A 16,761-nucleotide genomic window follows, 5' to 3' on the forward strand; every position below is an offset into this window, starting at 1 on the left:
TTCAAACCTTTTTTATAATGTTTGGAAAATTATTCTATCAGCCTTGTCCTTTATGACCACATCTTTTCCTTTGGTGAGGATTTCAATTATTCAAGGACTGTTTCTGTAAACTTTTGTATCATTCTCTCCCATCAGTTAAAAAATATTTTTGAGCATGCATCACACACACATACAACAGACATGCCCAACTGTATTAACAATTATATACATTATTAAATTTATACAAAAAAAGAAATTTTAAACAGACATTATAATGACGAAATAACACATGACTCTAGAGTCAATAGGGAGCACATGGAGTTTATTGAGTAGGGAGTGACATGGTTAGACCTTCCCTCTAGCTGATCTGCCCTATTAGACTATGAGTTCCCTGAGAATGAGGACTGTCTATCACCTTTCTTTATATCCCCGTACAATATCTGGCACATAGTAGATGTTTAATAAATGTTTATTGTTTGGCTGTCTTTTACAGAGGTGCAATGATTAATAATGACTTAAAGGAATTGTTATCACTTTGCAAAAATATTTAGAGCTAACATAAATACCCCCAAATCCTTAATGATGATTTCTGAGAAGATTTCTTAACCACAATACTACTTTTCCACGTCTAGATATTTTCCCCTCACTAAAGTCATGTTGCTGAAGCTACCATTGGAACAATTATATAAACTCTCTTTAATTTAGACACAGCTTCTTTCTATATATTTTTTTTGTTTATCCCAGCTGCCTGTGCCCTTGTAAGGTGTGTCCACAGACCTGATGAGTAGTAGTCAGTCTAGGCTAGATTCCTCAGAAGGCAGGGAAGACAAAAGCAGTCCAACTATCCTATTACCTAACCTAAAGGAAAGGGGAGTGAAAGCTTTGGCATTCATTCACAAAGGATATAAGAGTCTGGTAATTAAATATGGGGGAAGAAATAGCTAGTTCTGGGGGCAGCTAGGTGGTGCAGTGAATAGAGCACCAGCCCTAGAGTCAGGAGGACCTGAGTTCAAATCTGGTCTCAGATCAGTTACTTGACACTTACTAGCTGTGTGACCCTGAGCAAGTCACTTAATCCCCAATTGCATCACAAAAAAAAAAAAAAGAAATAGCCAGTTCTACTGCAGAACCACTATCTTGTTAATCCATTCTTATCTTTAACTAACCTCCAAATCCAAGCATTGGCATTACAGTCCCAACTTGAAATTGACAATCTCTAAGTGGACTCTAAAATAAACTTCAAATGAATTCAATTTAATTTTCAAATTTCACGTACCTTTTATTACTATTATATCTATATTAGTTGATCATTACAGTTAATTACTATATCATCTACAATTTATTATATCTATATCATTTTATTATTATTTTATAGTTCATTGGTGGTACAGTAGATTGATTGATAGACCTGGAGACAGGAAGACCTGTATTCAAATCCAGCCTCAGGCACTTACTAGCTGACCCTGGGCAACTCCCTTAAACTCTGCCTCACTTTCCTCAGCTAAAAAATGGGAATAGTACTAAAACCTACCTGATAGGATTGTTGTGAATATAAAATGAGGTAATATTTGTAAAGTACTGATCACAGTGCCTGGCATACAGTGAGTGCTTAGTAAATGCTTGTTTCTTCCCTTCACATGGTGCTTAGGAAAATGTTTCACACAGTGCCTGACACATATGAAGTGCCTAATAAATGCGTGTTCCTTCCTCCCCCATTACATAGCTTATTACTATTGTAGTATATGTAGCAATCACATGAAAAGGGAAGTGGAGGACACTTTCACGTTTAATATTTGTATAGAGTCACCACGTGTAAAGTTTGAATAGAAATATTCTGACTTACAGGCTCCAGAGTGTAAGGAGTAGATGGGCTATGTACCCTTTTAAAACAGGGGTTTCAGGGGCTGCTAGGTGGTGCTGTGGATAGAGCACCAGCCCTGGAGTCAGGAGGACCTGAGTTCAAATTTGGCCTCAGACACATAAAACTCATTAACTGTGTGACTCTGGGCAAGTCACTTAACCTGAATTGCCTCACAAAAAAACCCAACAAAAAAATAGGTCTTCCTAATCTCTCTTGCGTCATAGATAAGATTTTGGTCTGGTAAAGCCCATGGACCCCTTCTCAGAATAATATTTTTAAACACATAAAGTAGAATACCTATAATGACAAAGGAAACCAGTAGCACTGAAATAGTTATCTATTATATGTATGTATGTATGCTTATGTTATACATATATATGCATGTAATATGTATGTATATATAAAAAAATTCATAGACCTCAGGTTAAGAACCTCTGCTTTCAAGAGTAGTACTAAGGAAGGCCTATCATAAATTCACATCTGCTTTTTTCCAGTTGTCTCCGTTTTGCCTAAAGGGCTTATCTCTAAGAGGTCTGGGGCACATTTTCATTTTATGTTATTCATCTGTCTCTTCTTGTAGACTCTCAAGTATAAGCAAACTTATGCTTGCTTGGAGTGGGGGTGGGGGTGCCACTTTAGTTAACCTCCACAGCATTTGTGACTTCCTAATGGAGTCATTGTCTGGTCCTCCACATCTCAAGGCCACAAGCTTCACTGAAGCTGTCCCTTAACCAAAATTCAAACTTTCCTCAAATCTCTACCTGCACCAGCACTAAGCACACAAAGATTTAGTGAGTACTAAATCTTCTTTTAGACAAAAGAGGTAATAAAATGGTAGCAATGAAAGGACAATAAGCAATGAGAAGAAATCATTTGTTGCATAAGAAGTCAAAGCTCATCCTGCTGGTTACAAAGGCAGAATCAGCTGCTTCTCCTGAATTTAGCCCTCTCCCAAAGGGAGAATTAATCATCCATTAGTTTAATGGAGAAAGAAGGTTTGAGACCAAGAAAAGAGTCTCACCTGCCCACTCATTAGTTCTTGGCCAAGGCGGGAGAGAAATTGTAGCTTTTGCTCCTTAGCATCTAATTCCTATTAATTGTTAGTTGGGAGTTGGAGGAAGTGAGAAAGGAGCCAGTACCTAGAAATTGGGTGCCAGTCTTGGCCCTGCTTTAGCATCTTCCTGCTTAGCTGGGAACCAGAAGGGCTTTCCCTTCCAGCTTCTAGCTTCTTTCTCCCGCAAACCCTCCAAAACACAGTCCCAGAAATCCAAATTCAAACACATCACCAAATGGGGAAATTAGAGACAACATCTGCTCGAGAGGCGAGTCTCCAAAGCAGCACTAGAGCGGATGCTATCATACTGTAGTTTATTCCTATTGTATCCCTTACCATCATATCTCTGTTACTACATCATTAACGGTGATCCTTTGAAAGACCCCTTCAGGACAATGTATGGTACTCGAAAGTTGGGATTGTCTTGGATTTTTACTTTGTAACCTGAAGTCCAGTGGAGTGCCCTGCCAGAATCTATGGCTTCTGGATTCCTAGTCTAGGACTATATCTACTGGAAGATGCTGTCTCTCATCTATTCTCACCAAACTTTCTCCATATACATAGATTATAGCCCTTCTTTACTCTTCTTTTTAAAGTAGTAAAAATATTCATTGCTTGGTAGCCAACCTTAGTTCACTTCTCGGATGATCCCCTCAGTCAAACATGACTTCTCCAACCCTAAATAACAACCTAATTTGCTCTCAGTTTCTCTAACGCATTGATCAGGTATGAGGATATCTGATATGCTTGACCGCCTCCCCCCCCCCCCACATACACTCTAAATGTCATGAAGCTAATGATCATGTCCTAACAAATTTTCGTATCTCCTCTCCAAGGTGCTTAGCACGGTGCTTTATACATAGTAGGAACTTGAGAAAAATCTGTTGAATTAAATTAAATCTTTTAGTGGCCAGATTCTTCCTATTTAGCAAGTGCCTTGAACAAACACCCAGTCCATCTCCAGACCATGACTCAAAGACTTTCCAGTTTAGTAGGTTCTACCTGATCTTTTACTCTGCCAACATTAGCTTTGTGAAGCCAGGATTACATCTACTTCATAACGAGTATCATAGTTGCATGTTACTAGACAATTATATTTTTTATAATTTTAAAATTAAGTCTGAAAAAGATAACCAGGAGACACCTTGATTAGCTTGATGAGTTCCTCAATCAACTTGATGAGATTACAGAAAGTAAGCCTTTGTCAGGAGGCAACTTCCCATGAAGCTAGACATGAACCCCAGGTATTGGCTCAGAGGACATGGAATTCCTTTCGTTGGTTTCCAGTGACTGGAGTTACCACCAGATGATTGATTAACAGAATAATGCCTGGGGAGGGGGTGAGGTGGGGTGGGGATGGACTCTAGGCAGAGGAACTGTTCTCCTTGTAGTTACAAAAGGTCAGCTGTGAAATTGTTTCACTCCATTCACCCCTTCTCCCTTGGACCTCCAGTGTAGGGTACTCCCAACCAAGAAAAAAAATGACTTCAATATGACAATAGGAAGCAGCTTGTACTTGCCTAAGTGAGCCTGAGACTGGAGATCCTAGGTCTCCCAATTCCAGACTGCCACTTTTGACCTTTATGTTTCCTTTTCTGAGCACTGCTTAGAAACTACTGAGCCTGAGAAATGGACATATCCAGACTCGGAGGTGGGGTGGAAGGGAGTTTACTATGTGGGCCAACCTAAGTCTGAGATTTTCTGAGTTTGATTCAGGTACCAGCTGCCCATAGGGAAAAGATATAATTAACAATGTCCTTCCTGGGGCAGGGGAATAGAAACACTACCAGGAGAATTCCACAGCCAAAGGACAAAAATCAAGCCACAGGTAGACAGGCAATCTGGATTTTGACAGCTAAACAGATAATTACTATGAGTTGCTTGGACAGTGCAGGTCTAAAGTGAATGGAGAATATTTGTTCAGTATAAAGCTGTTCTTAGCCTGAAGTGTGGAGTCTAAACTCTCTCTGTCTCTGTCTCTCTCTCTTTCTGTCTCTCTGTCTCTGTGTGTCTCTCTCTCTACACACACACACACACACACACACACACACACTTAGATAGATAGATAGATAGATAGATAGATAGATAGATAGATAGATAGATAGATATAGATATATAGATACATCCTTCTGTGAAGTTTAGAGTCAGTCAAAGGGCTGCACTTGAGGACCCAGAGGGCCACATGTGGCCTCAAAGCCATAGGTTCCCCACCCCCCGGCCAAAGGGCTTCATGGTACATAAAAGGTTAAGAAATGCTTGTGTAAAAAGTCAGATACTAGCTGTGTGACCCTGGGCAAGTCACTTAGCTAGCTTATGTCTGCCTCAATTTTCTTATCTGTAAAATGTGGATAATAATAACATCTACCTATCAGGCTTGCTGTGAGGATCAAATAAGACAATATCTGCAAAGCATTTTTCAAACCTTAAAATGCTATTATAATATATATATATATATATATGTAATATGTGATATATATGTACATAATATATATATCATATATGATATATATATATATATATATCATTTATGATACATATAATATATATAGTTATTCTGCAATCTTTTTGATGAAACAAGACTCATATACATGAAACAGTCATGAAAGAATCAGAAAACAATACAATATAGTATATACACCATAAGTTGAATACACTTGAGTTTCAGTGGTTGATGTCTCTTCACTGAGAGGCACAGAGACATTGTTATGTGGTCTGACTAATCAGGGAAGCTGCTTTCCCGGAGCCTGAGTCTAAGAAAGACATGACAGAGAGCCTGCCAAGCCTCATCTAAACTAACAACTGCTTGAAAACTTCTGCTGATTCATGTGAGAACAAATTATATACTCAAGAGAAAGATGGACTGTATCTCTAGTGGTTTAAAGTCTTGGATAGGACACTGAAGGACTCAGGGCACAGATGGTGTTTTCATCTCTTCTTCCAAATGAAGGTCGTGACTTTGGAATGGAAAAGAAGATGAACAAAGGGCTACAGAGAGGATGTAAAAGGTTCTCTGGACAAATCTTTTAATACCAAAATGATGGAGTCCTGCCTACCCAATTTCAATTCAATTCAATTAATATCTATTAGATGCAAAGCACTATATTAGGAGCTAGGGATATAGAATATATAAAACAAAAACAACAAAAACACAGTCTCTGACTTCAAGAGACATGCCAAGGAGGAGATAAATTATGTAAAAATAGTCACAAAAGAAGAAACCAGACAGAGTATATTCTAGGAAACTTTGAGGGGGAAGAGTGTACTTTCAGCATGGAAACTCAGTGAAGGCTTGACAAAGAGATGGCACCTGAGTTGAGCCTTAGAGAAAGAAAGAGTTCTGCTCAAAATCAGAGACTTGGAAGAACATTCCAGGTATGGGAGAGAGCAGACCCTGTTGAGGGAATAGTTAATAGTCTGGCTGTGAAGTAGAATAGAGGAAGGGGAATAATGTGACATAAAGGTTAAAAGTTAGATTAGGAGTTGACACATTACCCCAAGGGTAAGAGTGAGGTAATTTTCTTTCCCCCAGAGCCTAACATAGGGCTCTTAAGGTTAGAGTGGGAGAATGACCTGGTAAGAGTCATGTGTTCAAAAGACTTTTTATCACTTGTGTGAAGGGTAGATTGATAATGGCAGATGCTGAAAAAAGAAAACCAATTAGGAGGCTGTTAACATAGTTCAAAAGATGATAATGATCTGAACTTGGGGGTCAGTCATATGAATTGAGAGGATACATACAAAAGATGTCATAAAGGTAGAATTAATGTTACAGTTGCAATAGATATTGAAGGGGTTAGTGAAGAGAAGAGAAAAGTGAAACATAATCCCCAAGATTTTGATCTAGATTAATGACAGGATGATAATGCCATTAATAGAATGAGGGGGAGGGCTCTTCTCAAGTTACAGAGTGAGTGGAAACCAAACACCTCAACTATCTTGCAATTACTCTAGAAAGGATTTTAAAATGTGCAAGAGACCAAGAAATGATGGAGAAAGGCCATTTTGCCAGCCCAAGTCCATGCAAAGAAATAGCCTAAATCCTGTGGGCACTAGGGAAAGGGTCCAGAGACTTCTAGCCTGGGAACTCCAGCTCATAGACAAGTGAGCGAATCCTAGATCCCAAAGCTTTGTCTCAGGAGCCAAGAGATGAGACCTCAGACTAGGGTTTATCCAAGGATACCTAGACTTTACAATGGTGTTGTTGTGACCCTGAACTGGGGCTCAGAAACCTGTGGATCTCTTGGCAGTGATTTGAGCCTGCCCTAGATCTCATTTCCTTGGAATGATCTCCTCCATGGAGAATATTCAGCCCAGCATAGGCCACCTACTCCAGCAAAGACTGACCTAGAGTAGGCCACTTCTAAAGTCCTTAATGATCGCAGACCTCACATAATAAAAATCAATATCAAAGAAGGCCCCACTATTTCTCTCAGAAGAACACAGAGCATGAGGCTAACACAAAGGCCCGATTCAAGATGTAAGGCTGAAAACTAAGAAACCTGGAGGTTCTCTAGACCCAGCAAAATCATAATTTTGGTCTTTAGTTCAGGATAACACAAGGCCATCCATACGTAGAAGAACAACATTACTTCTGTACAAGATTAAGTTAGGAATTCAGACTTACCATTTTTCAGTTCTTAACTGACTTGCTATATGGTCAGCAATTTGTTTTTTTTCCCTTCTTTTAATCATCACTTTCTCCTTCTGCAATATTAGCAGCAACAATAGCAGTTTATGGAAGCTGTATAGAGAAAGATGATAGAGTACGGCAAGTCTCAGCAGAATTCCCAGAACCTGTTATCTTAGGTCATCAAATGACCCACCAGTTACGTTACTATTAAAATAGAAGTAGAAAAAAACATGTAATAGGAAATGTCTCCATGTGAGCTGTAGAGACCTCATATTCTCATCCTAGCAAGACTGACTTCACTAGAGTACCTTTGAAGCATTAGTTGGTATGGATTCTGTCACTCTAACCATGATAGCAATAAGTCCATATGATTCCCCATTTTCCCAGCCCTTACCAAGCAGTAAATTCACTTAATCACAATGGAAATGTTAAAAAAAAAACTGTGTTGGGAGGAGACTTAGACATATAGAGCCAATCTGAGCGAAAGGAAAGGTAGAGATTCCCACTGCATCCAAACCCTATGGAGTTTCCACATGGCAGATAGTTATCCTGCCTCACTCCCAAGTGGAGGAAGGATCTAAAATTACCTAGATCTGATAGTCTAGTCAGAAAAAAAAAACAACCTACAGAGACTGAGGTTGAAAGAGGGGCAAGAAAGTACATGTGCCTGATAAAACCATCTTATCACAAGGCAGACAGTGTAAGAAGCAAAAAGACCAACCAAGGAAGCTTAGGTATAAATCAAGTTCCAAATTAGGGAAACACAGCAGGAGAGGGAAAAAAAGAAGAAAAAAATGAACAATGAGACTAGGAAAGGTCACAACACAATAAATAAAAATTGTTATGTAACAGCAAATAAACTAAGGGGAAAAACTGAAAAATCCAAAAGTACAACAAATATTTCTACTGGTCCTCTAGAAACAGTGGATCAACAGCAAGAAACCCTAGAATCTTTCAAAAGGAGAAATACAATTTTCATAGGAAATAAGGATGAAAAATTGAGAACGTAGTCAAAGCTCTCAATGCACTCAATAACACGAATAAGAGACAGTTTGGTATATACAATAGAGAATATGTCCATCACAGAAGTCATCTAAGAAAAGAGCATGCTAGATATGTATCTCAAAAATACAGATGTGGAAGTAAGATTGGCAAGCCAAGCAGAGCACAATGCCACTGGAAGATCAAATCAAACCTTACAGATAAGATGAATGGAAAAACATTTAGGATCAGAGGTCTCCCAGAAGAAAAAATGAAGTGAAAAGCCTGAATACCATATTTCAGGAAATAATTTAAGAAAATTGCCTAGAAGCATTGAAAACAGAAAGCAAAATAATGATTCATAGAACTCAGGGATTGTCAAAGACCAAGCATAGGGAAAATAGACAATAAGCATTTAATAAGTCATATATATTATACATAATGTACATGTATATTTAACAATTTTTATGCAGGCTGAATTGAAGATAATCAGCCGAGAAAAGGTACTAGAGTTAAGGGACATCGGGAAAAACATCTGGCAGAAGGCAGGATTTTATCTGGGACTTGAAGGAAGCTGAGGAATCCCAGAGGCAGAAAACGAGGAAGGAGGGACAGCATTCCAAGCATGGAAGATGAAAATACAGTGAAAAAACACAGCCAACAGATGGAGAGTCTTGTAAGAGGAACAGTAAGGAAGCCAGTGTCACCGAATTGTGGAATTAGTGGGAGAAGAGTAGAAATAATATGCAAGATGACTGGGAAGGAGTTGGGGGTGGGGGGGTGTTCTAAGGAACTCTGAATGCCACACAGAGGATTTTATATTTGATTCAGGTGATAGGGAGCCATTGCTGTTTACTGAATAGAGGCGTGACATGATCAGGAAGATTGATTTGTCTGTTGATTACATGATGGACTGGAGTAGGGAGAGACTTGAGTCTGGGAGACCAACCAGCAGGCTATTACAATAGTCCAGGCATGAGGGGATGAGGATCTACACTAAGATGGTGGGCAGTGTCAAAGGGGAGAAGGAGGCATATTCTGGAGATGTTGTGAAGGAAAAAGCAAGAGGATTTAGCGACAGATTGGCTATGGGGGTGGGGGAAGTGAGAGAGAGTGAGGAGCCAAAGATGACACCTAGGTTGTGAGCCTGAATGGCTGAGAGGATAGTGGTCATTTTGACAATAATTATGGAAATTAGGAAGAGGTGATATTTTAGTTTTTGGGGGTGGAGAGGAGGAAGACAGTAAGTGCAATTTTGAATAATGAATTTAAGAGGTCTACTGGATGCCCAGTTTAAGACTGCTCAACTTTAAAATCTCAATGTCAAATAAAAATATAAGTAGCCAAGAGAAACACCATCAGTTATCAAGGAAAATCAAAAAGTTTAGAACTATGCCTTGTTTATGAGAAGAGAAGATATATTGCAATATGATATTGCAAAGAGCCAGAGATAACCACGCTGACTCCAGAATAACATAGCCCACAAAGCTCAACTTACTCATCATTGAAAATAAAAAGAACTTTCACAATGAAGCATTTAACTTATTCCTTCAAAAGAATTGGAAATAAAGACTATTCAACATGTAGACACTTCACATGGGGTAAATGGAGCAGAGAAAAGAGCAAAGCTTTTGTTCTTTGGAAGCATTACATTAAATGAGCTACATAGAGAGAATACAGAAAGAACTTATAAATATATGGATCAGGAATGGTAAAATAAATTTTAGAATTGACTAGAAGAGAGAAGAAAAAAAGGGAGAATCATTCCTGGAAAGGGACACTCCAAATAAATATTTCTTAGCATAAAAGGATAGTTTTGGTAGGGGGATAGGGACGAGAGAAAATTTTGAACTTCATTCTTATCTGGACTGGGAGGGGATAGAATAAAAATAGGTAAATAAATAGAAAAAGAATGAAATGAATGATTAAGAGAGAGTGAGTACACCTGTGATTTCATTGATACTGGAAACTTCTGAGAAAGAAAACTCCCTTTGCCAATGAAGGTCAATACTACCGTAGCTTATAGTCTTAGAAATTTGCTTAGAGTAGTGATAGGCTAAGTGACTTGTACAGGGTCACACAGCTAATATATATCAGAGGTGCTACTATAACTTAGGTTAGATCAATGATAGACAGATAGATAGAAAAATTTGTTCCAACAGCCATGAAGGTAGCTGAAGCAGGTGCTATGGAGTGCTTAGAGCTTGTTCAAACATCAAAGACCCCAAGGTCATCTACTGCATCCTGGGCCATTGCCATTAAGCTGCCTTTTGTCTTGCCATTGGACTTGGATGACTCAGGAAGAGAGTGTGGCTGATGACTCTGTTCAACTCTGCTTCACTTGAATCCAATTTATGCATAAGTCAAGACATCACCCCATGATCCTCTTCAAAAACAAAGGATAACAACAAGATAAACAGATAGGTAAGATAATAGATAGGAAGTGACAAAAATAAACATTTAACAAACTTAAAGAAAATTTGAAAAAGGAAGGGAAGTAGGAAGGAGCAAATAAACTCTGGGGTAAGATTGGGATCAAATTTGTACAAGCAGAGATAAATTCATGGACAAAGTATTGACTTAAAAGAGGAAGTGAGGATCAATAAGAATTAAATGGAGAAAAATCCAACCTATATAACTTTAAATGTGAATGGTTTAAACTCTCCAATAAAACAAGAGTGTCATAATGCATTAAACAACAAACCCCAGCAATTTTCTGTATATAAGAAATACATTGTAAAATGAAAGATAAACACAAAATGAAATCAAGTGCTAAAATATACTATGTGATACTAAATTTTAGCATGATAAAATTTACTATGCATCCTGCAATTCCAAGAAAGCAAGAGTAGCAGTCGTGTTTTCAGTCAGTCAATAGGTCAGTCGATAAACATTTATTAAATACCTAGTATATGTCAGGTACTGTACTAAGCATTGGGGATATGAGAAGAGGCAAAAAACTGACCCTGTTCTCAAGGAGCTCACAATCTAATGGGGACACAACAAGTAAACAAATGTATACACCACTATATACAGGGTAAATAGGAAATAATTAAAAGAGGAAAAGAGGGCAGATGGATGGCACAGTGGATAGAGTGCTGGGCTTGGAGTCAAGAAGACTCATCTCTCTGAGTGGAAATTTGGCCTCAGACACTTAAAGCTGTGTGACCCTGGCCGAGTTACTTAACCATGTTTGCCTCAGTTTCCCATCTGGAAAATGAGAAGGAAATGGAAAATCATTCTAGTATCTCTGCCAAGAAAACCCCAAATGGGGTTATGAAGAGTCAGACATGAAATGACTGAACAACAAAAAAAATCTGCTCCTCGAAAGTCTTTGTATATCCGGTGCCTAGCGCACTGCCTGGAACATAATGGATGCTTAATAAATATCTGCTGATTGATTCACATACATTCTCTGCTGTGCTAGGTGCTACAGTATGGAAAACAAGTTAAATAAACTTGCCTTTGTCTTTTAAGTATCTACCCTCTAAAGGCATATATAGAGAGCTATAGAGATATACAGAATATGTAAGACATAAAAACTTTTGGTATTATCAGTGTACTCATAATCTCATCCAGGTACTGTTTTGGTTAAATCTTCTGTAGATGTCCCCAAGAAGATAAGGACACTGGAGATAGATGCTTACAGGTTTGGGCAGAAATATTCCAGTGTCCTCCTAGAACCATCCAGAGGATTTTTTTTTATTTGTCTTGGTCCCAGCAGAGGAAGTGACCTTGAATCACAAGTCTAGCCCCCGCTCCTCCTGACTTGTAGAAGAAAGATTCAGGAAGCTTACAACTAGGAGGAAGAATAACAACAGACAATCAAACAGTGGTTCCAGGCAGGGGTGGGCTGGGAAATGTTTAACAACCAGCTTTCCAGGAAAGAAGTGAAACATGATAGAATTTTAAATTTAAAGTACATTATCAACATTTTCTTTATCACTTTCTTAAGTCTAGACAAAAAAACAATACATCAAGGCCTGATTTGTAGCATTTGCTTATTTCCAAGATGCAAAGGTGCACACAGAGAATTTGACAGTAGACTGTAGTGAGCTGGTATGAGTTGCCTTCTGCACACCCCCAAACAGGTGACTGTGTGGGGAAGGAGAGCAGAGCAGCAGTCATCTTCTGATCTTGTGGGGAAGGAGAGTGAGAAGTGCAAATGAAATGTTCCAAGTGTAGCTGAGCAGGACCAATGAGATACAGATGCAGGCAATGATTCAGCAAAGTCTCATGATTAACTTCCATGAGTAACTTTTGGTGGGGGGCTCATTCCATCCCACAGAGCCAGACTCTAAGTCCCCTGTGCCCCCATTCAGGATCATTTCCATAGCTCCCACAAAGAGAAAGTAACCTTGTCACTCGGTGGCTGACTAAGCTGTAGGTCCTTGGAAGTTTCTTTTGTCTCTGTTCAATTTAATCTCTATGCTATTAAAAGCCACGATTAAATGCTAAAATGCATGTACTAATGTTGGATTCTGCGTGATTCTGCATGAAGGTAATTGGATGGAAACCTAGAAGAGAAGATATTTATATTATGGGTTTAGTGCTATAAACTCCCACTTAATACTGCCCCAGCAAGATTTCTGGCCAAGAGTTCAAAGAGCCAAATATTAAGAAAGATGAGAGTTTAGATGGGGAAGAAAAAGACAAATCCTCAGAACCAGATACTCCTAGAACTCTCTCAGTAACCATGATGGGAGGGAACAAGTAAGTAGTAAGGAGTGGCCACCATTTTTTTTTTCCATTTTCTGTTTCAAGTTCATTTTGGGCATGAAAGAGGAAGGAAGAAAGGGTCTTTTCAAAGGGATGTCCATTTGAAAGCCTTGAAAGCATACACACACACACACACACACACACACACACACACACACACACATACACACACAGAAAATTCAATCATCTAGTCATTTCGTTGTTCAGTGTATGACTCATGCTCAAAGGGCCATGCTTGCCAGTGCCACCTAGTGGTTAAACAAGTGATAAGTACTCCACTGATGCAAATTCCAACATATTCATACCTTATGATCCTTTACCAATGGAAACCAATCCAATAAACATTTAGTAAGTACCTACTATGTGCCAGGCACTGTGCAAAGCACTGGGGATACAATTAATAAAAATGAAGACAGTATCTTCCCTCAAGGAACTTACAATTTGATGGAAGGAGACAACATGCAAACAGAGGTTGGAAGTGGGGGGAGGGATACATGGTAGTGAGGGGTAAATAGTTTGTTGGCATTGAAACCAGGAAGAGCAGCAGATGCAGAATTGAGAGAGGAGCCAAATACTGAGAAATGAATCAACAAGTATTTACTAAGTATCTACTCTGCCCAGGCCCTGTGCCACTCGTCCATGTCCTTCTATAAATCCTCCATAAACCTCCAGCCCTTTTATATAGGCAGTAGTGGATGACCCATCCTTCGCTTTCGCCATATGTCCGTGTTTCACAGGTATATCCAACACATCTCCTCTAATTCTTCTTTTCTGGTTAATTCTTCTCCTCAATGTCTTTCCCAGCACTTCTGGGAACCAAATGATCATTCCTAATGCGGTGCAGCTCAGGCTGTCTTCACCCATCATGCATCTTTCCATTGCCCTTTTGCACAGATTGAATAACCAAGTTAAATATTTTCAAAAACTGCTTTAGATAGCATTTTAAAACTCTCTGGCTTTCTTCCCCATAATTATCTGAATCCATCCTCCGTCCTTCATGACCCAATTTGGCCAAATTCTCTTCTTATATAACTTTATGAACATGAAGCTTTGGCTCATTTTTCTCACTTAGGACTGGTTGGAGGCCAGATTTGAAGCTTCGTAGTTCAGTTTATTTCAGAGGATAAAATTTTAGATTATTTTTTTCCCTCTGTATCCTCATAACATCAGAAACTGCCTACAGGATTTTTGTATCCTCAAAATGCCTCTCTTTCTCAGAAAGAAAAAGTGAGAAATTTACCAGTGGTTTCTTCGCCTGGTAACTACAATCTGAATCTAAACCTTAAGCTTAAGAGCAACTGAGATTCAAGGATTTTTCTAAACTAGATATAATTTGCAGTGAATATTCATTCCATGAAGATTGCCTTTCCTACTTAGAGAACACATCAACACTGTAGTTTCAAAAACAGGCGAGACCCTCTCTCCCACCCCAGTAATTTTAGATAGACACAGGTACTAAAAATCAAGCACTCTACTGATGTCAAAAGAATTCAAGGCACAGAATAATATCATTGGGCACAAAAGGAAAGGTAAATAGAATCGTGGGCCATTTCTGGGTGCCATCTGGCATTCATTTTTCTTTAGACAATATTTTTCATACTGATCTGCAGAGGGCCAGGTTTGGGGAGTTAGAGGGCTTAGGCCAGCCCGGGTCTTACCTGTAGTTTGTACTAAGCCTGACAGCTGTGACACTCAGGATGTCGGCTCACCACCCCCCTGTTCCGTCTCTTGAGAACAGGATGCAGGAAGGGAGGAAACGGATGGGGTACAGGCCAGGACACAGGAAAGAAAGTAACAGACAAGGTACAAGGAAGTAAGGAAATCACTTAATTAGATTTGTACTTTTCATGAATAATAATGTTACTGTTGCTTGATCCAGTACTATATAAGCCTGAGCCCTCAGATCAATGAACAGAGCTTGTTCTTCACTGCTCTCACCTGGCCCGTGATTCTTTCTCTCTTCACACTCTGCCGGCATCAGACCACGGCCGGGGATGCAGGCGCTGCCGGCACTGATCATTCAATTCTGGAATTTCTCCTATATACATTTGTGCATAGATGTTTGCAGGTATAGGTTTTATTACTGCTTCATTCTCAAACTTTTTGTCCTGTGATTTTCTAGGTGTCATTGTTATTTTTCTTACTACATTGTAGGAAAGAAACTCTACTCCATCACATATATCTTCTTAGATAGCTAGGTGGTGAAGAGCATTGAGTTCGGGGCTTGGAGTAAGAAAGACCTAAGTTCAAATCCGGCCTCTGCCATTTACTATTTGTCATCCTGGGCAAGTCACTTAACCTTTTTCTGCTTGAGTTCCCTCAATTGTAAAATGAGAATAATAATAGCGCCTTTAAATTTTTTTTTTTTTTTGCAATTGGGGTTAAGTGACGTGCCCAGGGTCACATAGCTAATAAGTATCAAGTGTTTGGTCTGAGGTTGGATTTGAACTCAGGTCCTCTTGACTTCAGGGCCGGTGCTCTATCCACTGCACCACCTAGCTATATAACACCTCTAATAGCACCTATTTCCCAGGGTTGTTGTGAGGATTAAATGAAATATTATTTGTAAAGCACTTAGCCCAGTGCTGGGCACACAGTTGGTGGTTCTTCATGCTTGAAGAGGACCAAAATGGCATCACTATGTTGGGATCAAGGTACAAGTATATCTTACTGTGGCTGATTGGACCAATACAAGCTTGGAACACTCTACCACAGATCAGGCACAAACAATCCATATGAACATTTGGACGTGGTAGGCACATAGTAGGTACTTAATAAATGCTTGTCTCTTTCTTAATAACTGAGCTGTGCATAGGAAACATCTCTATCACTGGTTTGTTGCTAGGAAACTCTGAGCAAACTAAAGCATGTGGACTTCCAAAGATGTGCTTTGTCACTCATTTATTAGCAACAAATGCTATTCATATAGTACCTACTATGTAAAATTCAGTGTTCAAAGCATTGGGCACTGTCCTTATTTATGAGACCAAGATATTGAGTTTCTGTAGGTTCCATATGAGAGGGGCAATAAAAATCGATAGCTAAACAGAGCAGGGCTGGGTGAGCCATTCCTAGGAATCCTGGTGAGAGAAAAGACAGAAGGGGTGTATGGAGCCTTTCTTTCTGGCACAGACCATCTGGACACAGCCCTTAACCCTTCCCTCTTTTTTCTGATCTAGACATCAGCCTTTTTTCTCCTAATAAACAGAAATGGCAATAATGATAGAACCCCAGGCATTTACCCATTTGAATTCAATTCAACAAATAGTTAACAAATACCAACTACGTGTAAAGCACTATTCTAGATAATGAGGATTAAAAAGTGAAAAAAATGATGTGGTTTTTACCTTCAAAAAACTTCCATAGGAGGTAATAGTATCCATGGTCTTGGTGGCTGTGAAGTTGGTTCCAAAGGGCCTAGATACTGGCAAGATGCTTTTGGTCTGGAAAGAGAGAGTGAAATAGATCAAACTGTCTATCCATCTGTCTGTCTGTCTCTCTCTCTCCAAATCTCCTTCCCTCATACACACACTTATT

At 39.2% G+C, this 16,761-nt stretch overlaps 1 pseudogene; it reads right to left on the bottom strand.

The window, feature by feature from the left end:
- Positions 1–15,353, bottom strand: part of LOC110202723 (flavin-containing monooxygenase 5-like) — a 41,087-nt pseudogene extending 25,734 nt beyond the window's left edge.
- Positions 15,354–16,761: the final 1,408 nt, after the last annotated feature.

This window comes from Phascolarctos cinereus, unplaced genomic scaffold (genome assembly GCF_003287225.1).
Source record: "Phascolarctos cinereus isolate Bilbo 61053 unplaced genomic scaffold, phaCin_HiC Scaffold_5;HRSCAF=322, whole genome shotgun sequence".
Classification (NCBI taxonomy): Eukaryota; Metazoa; Chordata; class Mammalia; order Diprotodontia; family Phascolarctidae; genus Phascolarctos; species Phascolarctos cinereus.